At 46.8% G+C, this 12,717-nt stretch overlaps 1 non-coding gene across 1 annotated transcript; it reads right to left on the bottom strand.

Moving 5' to 3' along the window:
• Positions 1 to 5,668: 5,668 nt before the first annotated feature.
• Positions 5,669 to 5,773, bottom strand: LOC120888804 (small nucleolar RNA U13). Its single transcript, XR_005732487.1, has one exon. It is a non-coding gene; the product is annotated as a small nucleolar RNA U13 (small nucleolar RNA).
• Positions 5,774 to 12,717: the final 6,944 nt, after the last annotated feature.

The raw sequence follows: 12,717 nt of genomic DNA, 5'->3' as shown, positions 1-12,717 counted from the left end.
GCTGAGGATCAAACCCTGGGCCGCACGCATGCCAGGCGAGCGCGCTACCGCTTGAGCCACATCCCCAGCCCTTTTTTCTTTTCTTTAAACCCTTTTTTATTATAAAATAAAGTACAGAGAAAAATCACATCAGACAAATGTCAAGCATGATGAATTATTATAGAACAAATACCCTTGAAATCACCTTCAGAGCTTCAGAGACAGGAGATGGTACTTTGCTGCCTCCCACAGCCTTCCAGGAGCTCAGTTCTGGAGACAATCTTTATGGTTTTATTGCTCAGATGTTTCACTGTAGTTTTATCTATTTTTTAAAATGTCTCTTTTCTCTTTGTGTGTGTGTGTGTGTGTGTGTGTGTGTGTGTGTGTGCAGGGGATGGCACCCACCTTGTACATCCTGAGCACATGCTTTACCACTGAGCTATGTCCTCAACCTCTAAAGTATATCTTTTTTGGGGGGAGATGTACCAGGGATTGAACTGAGGAGCACTCTACCACTGAGCCACATCCAGATAGGGTCTCACTGTGTTGTTTAGTATCTTGCCACTGCTGAGGCTGGCTTTGAACTCGCGATCCTCCCATCTCAGTCTCCCAAGCCACTGGGGTTATAGGTGGGCACTACCAAACCCAGCTCTAAAGGGTGACTTTTAAATCTCTGCACCAGGGCTGGAGTTATAGGTCAATGCTACAGCACTAGCCTAGCACATGTGCGGCACTGGTTTCAATCCTCAGCACCACATAAAAATAAATACATAAAATAAATATAAATAAATAAATCTCTGCATCTCTAGTCTCTCCCTCCACAGGGGAGGGGAGGTGGCCTTCCTGGTTGACTCCTAGACTGCCATATTTCTCCTGAAATGTTTGTTTTAACCACTAAAGGAATGTCCCATCATAGTAATGTCCCTGGTGTGCTGGCAGTTACCGGCCCAGGAATGGGGAGGTTACCCAAGTCTGCTCGTTGAAGCCCAACAGACCTCCACTGCAGAGCTTTTGGAAAAGATTTTCTTGCTCCTAAGAAACAGCAGAAGATGTAATTTGAATGTGAAATCCAGATCTGCTGCAGCCATCTTTTGACTACCAGGAGAAAATAGACTTACAATCAAGCTCCCGGGGAGAAAGGCAGAGGAGAAGGATGGGAAACCCCTGGCACCTCCACTGTAGCGCCCAGCAGCGGGTTGAACTATGCGTGGAGGCTGCTCCACTGCTAGGTATTCCTTTGGGTGGTAAAACACAGTTCCTTTCTGAGGAAGGTTGCTGTTATATGCTGCCAGAAGCCATCTGACTGAAGCAGATTGGACACAAGTGTCCCTGTTACTAGCAGCAGCACATGTAAGCTAAGGCATTCGGTCAGTCCTGTACACAGAGGGACTAACCCTCCCCCTGTTCCCCGAAATGTCTTGGTTCATGTAATGTAAGTGGGTTCAAGCCCTCCCCCAGACCTCAAGCAGGATGTACCATCAACTTCTTACCAACTGCTCCAGGCCCTTGGGGAAGAGATGTTACGGATCCAGGCCAATCTCAGTGCACCCTGGGACTTTTGTGAGAATTGCTCAAAAAAGATGTTTTCTGCTCTCCTCCAACTTCATGAGCAAGGAGCGGGGCTGCCAGTGCTGCCTTGCTGAGCCTTTGCAGGTGGCCTGAGATCATCTGCAAAGAGGCCTAATGATGATAATTGGTATCATAAAGATAGAGGAGAGAGAGAGAGAGGCGGGCAGGGTCCTCTGGATGCCACTGTGCCTGCAGCCCCCAGTGGTAAAGTGCAGGGTTGAGAGTCACAAAGTGGGAGGAGATAAGGACTCCAGTCATCAGGTGGGGCTCCATTTGTGTTCCCGGTAGGTGGACAGGTTATGCTGGTTTCCTTCCCCACTGAGATCCTCTGCCTGACTGGAACGGTTTCGAAGTTGTCTTTTACCTGCTCTTTTGTGCAGCCTTCCTACACTCTCATTTGGAAGTGATTGTTTCTTTTCTCTTGCCTGAATGGACAGGGATACTCAAGAGCCCCTTGCACCAGAGTCTCAGAGAACCAGAGTGTGGGAAAAATCAGCAGTAACAAAAAGCTTGATTGGAGTGGAGCTGAATGATCATAGTACACTCTGTTACCAGAGTCCTAGGCCCAAGGCCCCAGCTCTAGGGAGTCCCAACAGACCAGGCTCAGCCCCCTGTCCGATTATGGCAATCAAAGAGAAGGACCAGAAAGAAGCTTTAATCAGCGTGGCCATGCTGGGAAGAACAGATCCAGGAGAGTGGCGACCACAGATCTATCTTCAAGGGGCTGAAAAAACATTAAGCATTTTGTAGAAAAGGGCAAGAAAGGCTAGGGCTGGGGACTTGCAGGGCAGGGAGCGGGTGTACAGCAGGCAGAGAATGTCATCTCTGTCAGGCCACCGTCTGCTTGATCATTACCCTCAAGACTGGTCAGTGAAACCCTGGGAAGGTCATGGCCACCTGAGAGGGCAGTTTGGTTCCCAGGGGGGGATGACTACTCCTGCTTGAGGGGCGGTGATCTCATCAAGGGGTGACCTGTCCTGCGAGGCTCCCTGGTCCTTTGTCATAAAGATGCTTATCAATCAGACATGTGGTTCCTAGGACCCAAGGTCACTGCAGAAGGAAATTGAAAAAAAAAAAAAAGTCAAAGAAGCAGATGGAGTCGGGGTGAGAACGTGGAGTTGGTCTCCCAGGTCCTCCCTCAGGACCAGCTCCTGCAGGTGAACAGAGGTGCTCTGTGATTGTCGCAATCGCAATCAAACAAGAATCTCCCAAGAGGGCAGGGACCTTGCTGAAGTGATAGGCGTAGCTTGGGCACCTGGCTCTTCCCTGGGAGCCAGGTGACTATAGGTGATTTCCACAGTGTCCTTGCGTTTCAATCTTGGCATCTGTCAATTAGGGCGAGGACTGGTCACAGCTCAGTGCCTACACCTGGGGCTGGGGCTTAGAGTGTCTACATAACGTGAAAAGGAGAAAGTTCTCTTCAGAGTCTCTACATTGTCCTCTACTGGGAACTTGGGGGAGGGTCAGTATCGGGACTCCTGGTCCAGGTCCCTGAAAACATGTTGCTTCCTTCCCAAGGCTCCTTGCTTCTCTTGCCCATGGGGGGTGAGGGGTGTCTCTGTTCCCCACACGGTTGTTAAGCAATTCCTGGAAGGGATGGATGCAGAGAATTTTAACAAAAATCGCAAAGCTGTAACCTAGACTGATGAAAACAAGGCGGAGAAAATGGTATTCCCTGGAATTCCCTTTGAGGGACTCATTTCTTATTTGTTTTTTTTTAAAAAAATTCCTTGAGCCAGATGCAGTGGCACAGGCTTATAATCTTGGCAACTGAGGAGGCTGAAGAAGGAGGATCACAAGTTCAAGATCAGCCCTGGCAATTTAGCAAGACCCTGTCTCAAAATAAGAAATAAAGAAGGGTTGGGGGTGTAGCTCAGTGGTCAAATGTCCCTGGTTTCAATCCCCAGAACCACTAAAAATAATAATAACAAAATTTTTTTAAAAAATTAAAATTTTTAACTTTGTGTTTACTCTGGAAAACAGTAGTGGGGGACAACAGAAAGAGTGAGGGTTCTGGGACGTGACCCCTCCTCAGGTCTCCATTGACAAGACCTTGCTTGTAAGAGGCTGGGTCGGTGGTTGCTTTGTGAAACTGGTACAGGGACCGGCTTTTTTCCCCGAGTGCTGACCTCAACCTTCCAGGCAGAGGGACACCAGCAGACCCTGGGGTTAGGTGGCTTTGTTGCAGAGTCCTAGGGGAAAACCCTCAGCAATGGGGCCCCCAGTGGGCCAGCTCCAGTTCCTAAGCTGACTCCCTCTTCTGAGAGTCTGTCTCCTCTCGAATATCCTTCTTTCCCACCTGTCCTGAAGCAAATCCCTATCTACCCTTCAGTAAACCCACCCAGGTGAGATCCACGGCCCCTCCCTCCAGCAGCAGGCTTCTCCAAGTTTGAGTTGGTACATAGTATGTGCACAGTAAATGTTTGTTGACTGTCTGAATCAATAATAATGAGCATGTATATAGCTGGCACCCTGCAGAATAGTCCAGGGTGAAAAAGAGGCTTGGAGGATCTGTTCAGAGCAGGCAGGGGCCCTCAAGTCAGGGCTCCCCTTAGCTTGCAGACACCTGTGAGAGTTTCAGGTACACTTAGGGAACTTCTGGGGCAAACGGATGAGTGAATGGAGTCTTTCACTTACCACCACCTCCCAAAATAGAAAAAAAAACCTCAGGAAGGGCAATAGTCAGTCTCTCTCTCTCTCTCTCTCTCTCTCTCTCTCTCTCTCTCTCTCTCTCTCTCTCTCGCAATACCCTCCTAAAATCAAACCTTAATTATTTTTCTTGGGTACTGGGGATGGAACCCAAGCACTCTTAATCATGAGACACATCCCAGATCTTTTCATATTTTATTTAGAGGCAGGGTCTCACTAAGTTGCTAAGAGCCTCACTTAAGTTGCTGAGGCTGGCTTTGAACTCACAATCCTCCTGCCTCAGCCTCCTGAGCCTCTGGGATTACAGACATGCATCACCATGGCTAGCTTAATTCTTTCTTTCTTTCTTTTTTTAAAAGGTGGCTTTTAAAAGAATTAAAATATTTTTAGTTGTCAATGGACCTTTATTTTATTTATTTATATGTGGTGCTGGGAATAGAACCCAGTGCCTCATACTTGCTAGGCAAGTGTTCTACCCCTAACACAACCCCAGCCCCAAACCTTAATTCTTTAGGAGAGTTTTATCTAAACCCATTCAACCCATACAGACAAAGCAAAATATTCTCTTGTAACTCTGAAAATTTGCCAAGTGCCTCTCTCTCCTGAAGAGTTAGCACATGCTCCTTGTTCCACTTCTCTTCACCCAAAATACAGCCTCTTATGTTAGCAGAGGATAAAAGGACCAAAAGTTGGGCCACATACCCATAATGTTTTTGAAATTAGCTGCTGTGACAGTGCTTCCAGAACTTTCTACAAGACTGTTTTACAGGGAATTAACTGGCTAAGATAAAGCACAGGGCAGATTCCCAGCCCACGGCAAGAGCCCCGGTATTATTGAGTCCTTTGCACGGATCTTCCCAGCTCCTAACACAGTATCCAGCACAAAGTCAACACCTTTCTTTTTTATCTATGTTTTTGTTTGGTTGGGTTTTTTGTGGTGCTGGGGATAGAACCTGGCCCTCACGTGTGCTAGGCAGGTGCTCTACCACTGAGCCACACCCCCGGTGCACACTGAATAGATGTGTGAATGCAGTCTCCCGCTCACACCTCCCTGGAACAGAGAAGGCACAAGGAAGAGAAATAAGAGCACCCAGGGGCCAAAGCTGCTGTGACCCTGCTATTTGTCATCCTCGTGACAGCAAATGATGGCACTGCTTGGGCTACATGCTGGCCACTGTGACTCCTCTATCCCATCGACATGTCAACTCATTAGTCCTCACTTGAGCTGGTGGGAACCGAGGCACAGGATAGTTCATTTACCTGAGGTCACACATGTGATAAGCAGTAGTGCCATATTTGGAGCCCAGACCTTCTGCAACCCTGTCCAGCCTCCCAGCTACCGACCTGGCTTAACTCTGGCTGATTAGCGCTCTGTGGCTTGAGGGCCAGCTTCTGCCAGCCAGTCACCCTGCTGTATCGGTTTTATTCTCTTCCTTTCTTTGTTCATTCAACGACCTTTTTTTTCTTCTCATGTAAGACCAGGTAATGTGCTAATGTCATAAGAAGATTTGAAGGAGGAGCGATCTCACACAATAGCACAAAACCTCATCATCATGCTTACGAACCCTAAGAGGGTTTCAACAAGTTTTTATTGAACACATATTATATGCCAAACACGGCTCTAGGTACTTGGGCTTCCTCAGTGAACAAAGATGAAAAACCCTAAGAGCTTACATTTTATTTGGGGCAAGGTGAAGATTGGGGAGAGATAATAAATAATTAATATAATATTTCTGGACTAGGAAAATTACACTGACATGCTCTCTAAATACAGCTTTAAAAAAACTGAACAAAAATATACAAAGGATTTGTTTAAATGCAAAGTGATGGAGGAAGGGAGAGGTTACTGGGCCAGAAGAGATGGTTCCTAATTTGACAAATTTTTTTTTTCTAAAAATTTTTAGTTGTTGATAGACCTTTATTTTATTTATTTATATGTGGTGCTGAGATTCGAACCCATTGAGATATATGCCAGGCAAATGCGCTACCGCTGAGCCGCAACCCCAGTAATTTAACAAATATTGATGCATGTAATCCCCATAATCATCATCTGAATTGTTCTATGAAAAGAATATTGCCTGGTACGTGGCAGTGCTGTGTGTAGTTTGTTAAACTAGTGCTCTGTATATATTATCTCATATAAGCCTCATAACAACTCTATGAAGTAGGTCCTATTAATTACTGTTATATGAGGAAACTGTTATTATGTTAATTACTGTTATATGAGTTTAAGTGACTTGCTCATGGTCACACAGATAGTACATGTCAGATCCAGGCTTTGAACTCAAGCATTCTGAGTCTACAGTCTGTGTGCTCAGCTACCATTCCTGCTACCTCCTTAGAAATATCATCTGCTGTTTTTCTATCAGCTCTTACAGAAAGATCACTCAGGCAGGAATGTTATTATTGTTTTGTGCACAGAGAAATTACTACATAATCTCTATCAAAATCTCATTTTATGCAAAGATGTTTAAAAATACTTACAGGATGAAAAACTGTAACCCAAGGCACAACCTCCAGGTGCTACTCAAACTATAGTATGAAGATTGATGGGGATAGGGATCTCTCTTTAGGCCCATTGCACTGAGACAATCTAAGAGCAAATATCAGGCCAGGCCATTGTAACTACTAGATTCTACCTCTGCTGAGCCAGACCAGGCCAGAGTGCTTGGACAGCAGGACAGGGATGGACAGATGTCCCCAGCGCTCCACTCCCTTGACCAGGGACAGATGTGGATAGGAAGTAATGGTCAGGTCCATGGTGTTCAGGTTCATTTCATTTTGTGACCTTGAGCAAGTCTTTTGTGTCATTGTTGTTGAGCCACATTCCCAGCCCCTTTTTTATATTTTGTTTTGAGACAGGGTCTTGCTAAATTGCTGAGGCTAGCTTTGAGCTCATGATCCTCCTGCCTCCACCTCCAAAGCGTTGGGATCACAGGTGTGCGCCACCACACCTGGCTTGAGCCAGTCACTTTAACAGCATTTTTGCAAAATGGATGTGGTAGTGTATCCCCATGGTTATAAGATGGACCACTGAGAAAGAAAACAATGATCACAGTATGTCACACCCTGTGACAGCATCTTAACAACAGCCCACTGCAACTCAGGTTGCTTTGAAATTCCTCTTAGCCTCCCATGAGAGTCCGCAGTTTCTCCTGTCTTCTGTTACGTTGCTTGGTGTGTGATAATCCATTTTTTTTACCTGTGTTTCAGGAACAAAATGTAATGCAACTTCTACTCGTGGGGCTCTTTGCATCTTAGGTTTTTCAAAGCACTTGCTTGTTGGTTTGTGAAGAAAGAGCAGCCCATTCCTCCAAAGACAAAGGTTGCTTCTACTAATCTCAGCCTCACTCTCTGGTTGGCTGCCTTTCTTTCTACATAATCACTTTTGATCCAAATGCTGAATCATAGTATAATCTTTCAAAGACATTTTCAATAGCACTAAATTCAGTACATGCAGTACCCACCACGGGCCTAAGTTGACGTGAAGACAATACAAACAGCTCTGCTCAATTTCTCAAATTTGCAAAGAACAATGGCTGGGCTGGGGATGTGGCTCAAGCGGTAGCGCGCTAGCCTGGCATGCGTGCGGCCTGGGTTCGATCCTCAGCACCACATACCAACAAAGATATTGTGTCTGCCGAAAACTAAAAAATAAAATATTAAAAAAAAAAAGAACAATGGCTGATTCGCATTGATTGTAAGTTATGCTCCCAACCTTGGGAAATGAAAACAAACAAAAAAAAATGTATGTCTTGGGATTAGTTAAATGTGGTGGTAAATACTTAGATTTTTTTTTTTTCAACTGACAGAAAACTCACTTCAGCAAAAGAAACACATTGAGGCATGAAGCTGCAAAGTGACATTATTCCAGCTTCAGGCATGGCTGATTCAGGACTCTAGGTACAGTCAGGACTCATCTCCCCTCCATTTTTCTCTTTTACAGGGTTGGCTACAGTCTGAGCTGTTACATGGCAACAACACATGGCAGCTCTAGCCCCTTCCTCTTCTGTTTCAAGTCTAGCAAAAAGGAAGGAGTATTTTTTGTTCTACATTTTTTTTGGCCTGAATATCAATGCTTCTCATGGGATCTGACAGGTCACATGGCCAGCCCTGGACGAATTGCTCTGGTTAGAAAGTATCCCCCAAAGCTCAAATGATGAAAACCTAATCACCAAATTCATATATTAATGGTGTTTGGAAGTGAGGCCTTTGGTGCAGAACTCAGATTAGATGAGGTCATAGAAGTCCCGTGTTGGAGTTGGTGGCTATAGAAGAGGAAGAGCCCTGAACTCACAGCTTTCTCCACCATGTTGTGATGCCCACAGAGGCCCTCACCAGAAACCGGCACCTTGCTCTTGAACTTCCCAGCCTCCAGAACCGTGAGGCCTCCAAAATCCTATTCTTTATAAATTACCCAGTTTCAGGTATTTTGTTATAGCAATATAAAACAGACTAAGTCCCCAGTCAAGGTGGTAACAATTTCCACACCCCTCCCCCCTTCCTCCCCCTTCCCCCAGAAGTCTTGCTGGAGCTCATGTGGGGGTCTCCCAGAGGGAGACCAGGGAAGGATGCAGAGATGTGCCTGATAGTAGGCCGACTGCAGCTGGGTAGGATTAGCCTGGGGAGCATAACCCCAGCCCGCCCCTGCTGGGGAGTGTAGCCCTGCTGCTGGAGAGGACCTCTGGCTGCAACCCAGCAATCTGAGTCAGCCTGCAGGCCTCCCTCCCTCGGGGCAGCTGAGCCGGCACTGACTCAGCGCCTGCGTGAGCTGGAGGCCGCCTGGAAAGTTAATAAGCTTCTGAGGCAAAGACATCCCTCCTGTGACGTGGGTTGGTGCCGTGAGTGGGTGGCAATGAATGAAACAGAGTGGGCACGTTCTTAGAGCGCTTATGAAGCTAAGAGGTGCAGAGAGAGGGAGGGAAAGTCAAGGGCAGCCACTGGAAAAGGCCGCTGTGGGGCATATTGCAAATGGCCTTCGGAGGCTCAGACTGTGCACCAGGCTCCTTTTCCACTACCCAGACCCCCCCACGAACCCCCTACCCTCTGCCAGGGCTGTCTGCCCAGCCCTGCCTTCCAGCCTTCCAGACTCTGCCAGTCTGCCCCTTCTCAGCCTAAATTTCTAGAAGCAGGGGGGTGGAATGGGGGTGTAGCTATTGCTCTCCCATCCCAAAGTCTTTGCTGCTTGTGGAGTAGGGGAGACCAGGAAGGAGGCATAGTTAGAAGGGGATCCCTGGGAGAAGGGAGGAAATGGAGGAGATGGAGACAGGAAGGTGTGAGGACTGTAGAACCATCCTGAAGCTCAGTGATCTCCATGCAGAGCTCCTGCTCTGCCCCCAGCTAGGACGGTACTGTCCCTGCCCTCCAGGAGCTCAGAGACTAGTCTGGAAGACAGGAAGAGAAATGGTTAATCACAATGGAATGTGCTAGTGCCTTAGCCCCAGGATGTGGTCTGGGGGCTGAGGTTTGTGGGAGAAAAATTCCCAGAAGGAAGTGCAGCAGGAGCAATTGCTGAGCCAGGAGATCTCAGGTCACGTTGGCCCCTGGCCTGGTCCGGAGGAGTGAGCAGATGGCTCTGGATCACAGCTGCACTGCAGAGTGGTCCCCTGGAGGCAAAGGGACTGGCTTTTACCACTTCTTTCCAGGTTTTGGATGAGGGCTGCTGGGTGGTGGTAGCCTCCCTGACAAGGAGGCTTCTGTCAGCCAAGGACCATTCTCTACATCAGGGATAGCCAGGGGGCAGCTGTGAGAGGGAGCAGGGGACAGCCTGAGAGCTTTATTGGGACAAGGTCACTCTGCTGCATCCTAAAGATCATCCCAAGGGGTGGACCTATACAAAACTGTAGAAGCACAAAGCCCTTTCTGGAAACACTGAGATATTTAAACATGACATTGGGTGCAGGAAGGAAATGAATGGTCAGGGGAAGAGGCCTGACAAATGGCCAGAGGCCAGATCATGACGAATCCAGACAACTTGGTATTAAAGTTTGTCTAAGAGGAACTGGATTCTCACTGCCACCCTGTCCCCGCCCCTGCCCCCACATTTTTTTTTTTTTTAATTGGTGAAGGAACTGGATTCTTATTCCTCCTCATTGCAGTCTTGTCTACAATCATTTATCCAATGTCAAGGTGCAAACCAGCCTGGCTCTGCTCAGCCTGGATCCAAATGCTGCAAAAGTGAAAAGGGGAAGGAGCCTCCAGCAAGCAAATGGCAGAAGAGGGACATAGAGGGGCTGTGTCCCAGGGCTGCCAGCACAGGGGCTGCAACTGGCTGAAAGTTAAGTCCTTTTCCTTGGCGTTCACATTTGGGAAATAGGAAGAAAGTCTCATTTCAGGAGCCTCAGGAGAGGGATAAGCACAGAATTTGGAGTCAGAAAAGCAGGCCTATTGCACAGGCCAGCTGGAGGCACTGGGAAAGCCCACATCTGTCACTAGCAATCATATCTGCCCCCGGGTGTCAGCTGAGATGACACGTGTTGTAAAAAGGCTGAGCAAATGTCAGCTGCTGTAACCTTGCCACAAGAAATCAGATCCACACCAGGGAGACTCCCAAGTCAGGCTTATTTTACTCCAGTTGTCATTTGGCACCAAGCAGGTTGGGGACCTGCTGAATGGCACAGCAAGTCAGCAGTAAAACCAAGGTCTGAAACCATCCAAACTACTGATGCCGGTGTCGTCCACCGAACCAGCCCAAACCCAAGCTCATGCTGCAGCTCCCAGGTGGAAGAAGTTCCCAGGAAGTTTCTTTTATTTAGCAAAAGGTGTTGCCCAGTGGGCAGCCCCCAAGAACCTCCAAATCAATGGCAAGACATAGCTGGATGAGGTTCCCAGGAGGCAAGGGGAAAAGGGAGACCCGGAATAGGAGAAAAATGTCTAAGGTTGGCCACTGGTTCTGAGGACTGGAGAGGAGACTCTGAATTTCTGGTACCAGGGCATGAACCCAGGAGTGCTCAACCACTGAGCCACATTCCCAGCCCTTTTTATATTTTATTTAAAGACAGGGTCTTGATAAGTTGCTTAGGACCTCACTAAATTGCTGAGGCTGGCTTTTGAGACTCTGAATTTCTAAGTGCTTCTTCTGTCCACTGCCTTTGTCCTGAAACCTTTAAAAAACACATTTGTTGAGTTGTGATTCACATACCACGCAATGCATCCTTTGAAGTGTACAGCTCAGTGGTTTCAGTATATTCACAGGGTGATACAACTATCCTCACAATCAATTTCAGAACATTTCATCACCCCATAAAAGAGCTCCTGCTCATTAGCAGTCCCTCTCTTTCCCACTCCTCCTTTCCCACAGACCTGGGCATACACTAATTTTCTCCTTCCTTCCTTCCTTCTTTCCTTCCTTCCTTCCTTCCTTCCTTCCTTCCTTCCTTCCTTCCTTCCTTCCTTCCTTCCTTCCTCCCTTCTTTCCTTTTATATTGGGGATTTAGCCCAGGGATGCTTTGCCACTGAGCCACATCCGCAGCCCTTTTTATTTAGAGACAGGGTCTCACAAAGTTGTTTAGTGCCTCGCTAAGTTGCTGAGGCTGGCTTTGAACTCACGATTCTCCTGCCTCAGCCTCCCAAGTCGCTGGGATTACAGGCACGTGCTATCTGGCTTACTTTCTGTCTATAGATTTGCCTGTTGTGGACATTTCATTAGATAGATTTGTACAGTTTGTGACCTTTGTGACTGGCTTTCTTTATAGCATAACGATTTCAAGATTCATCCATGTTATAACATATATCAATATTCATTCTTTTTTATGGATGGATAATATTATACGAATGCACTCATTTTTTAAAATGCATTCAGCAGATGAACATTTGGTTGTTTCCATCCTCTGACTGCATGAATATTTGTGTACAAGGTTTTGTGGGGACACAGATTTTTATTCCTCTTGGGTCAGCCCTCTGCATTCAAAGATTCAACCAACACAAATAAAAAATATTTTTAAGGGCTGGGGATGTGGCTCAAGCGGTAGCGCGCTCGCCTGGCATGCGTGCGGCCCGGGTTCGATCCTCAGCACCACATACCAACAAAGATGTTGTGTCCGCCGAGAACTAAAAAATAAATATTAAAAATTCTCTCTCTCTCTCTCTCTCCCCTCTCTCACTCTCTCTTTAAAAAAAAAAATATTTTTAAAAAATTTGTGTCTGTCCTGAACATGTACAGATTTTTCTGCCTTATCATTGTTGCATAAACAAGACAGCATGACAACTATTTACATTGTATTAGGTGTCGTTAATAACCTAGAAATGATTTAAAGTATAAGGACATAAGCAAGTCCCTGGGATCAATCCCTAGCACCAAAGAAAAAAGCATAAGGAAAGATGTTCCCAGTGCCTGTGCAAATACTCTGCCATTTTCCTTAAGGACTTGAGTATCTGTGGGTTTTGGATTCCTCATGGGTACTGAAGCTAATCCCCTGAGGACACTGAAAGGCAAGTGGAACGCCAGGTTTCTATCATTGTCAAGAGACCGCACTGTGCATTTCTTTCCTTCCCCCTTTCCCTGTCCTTGTTCCTGCAGGA

Source organism: Ictidomys tridecemlineatus, chromosome 6 (genome assembly GCF_052094955.1).
Source record: "Ictidomys tridecemlineatus isolate mIctTri1 chromosome 6, mIctTri1.hap1, whole genome shotgun sequence".
Taxonomy (NCBI): Eukaryota; Metazoa; Chordata; class Mammalia; order Rodentia; family Sciuridae; genus Ictidomys; species Ictidomys tridecemlineatus.
This window is presented reverse-complemented; position numbering and strand designations above follow the sequence as displayed.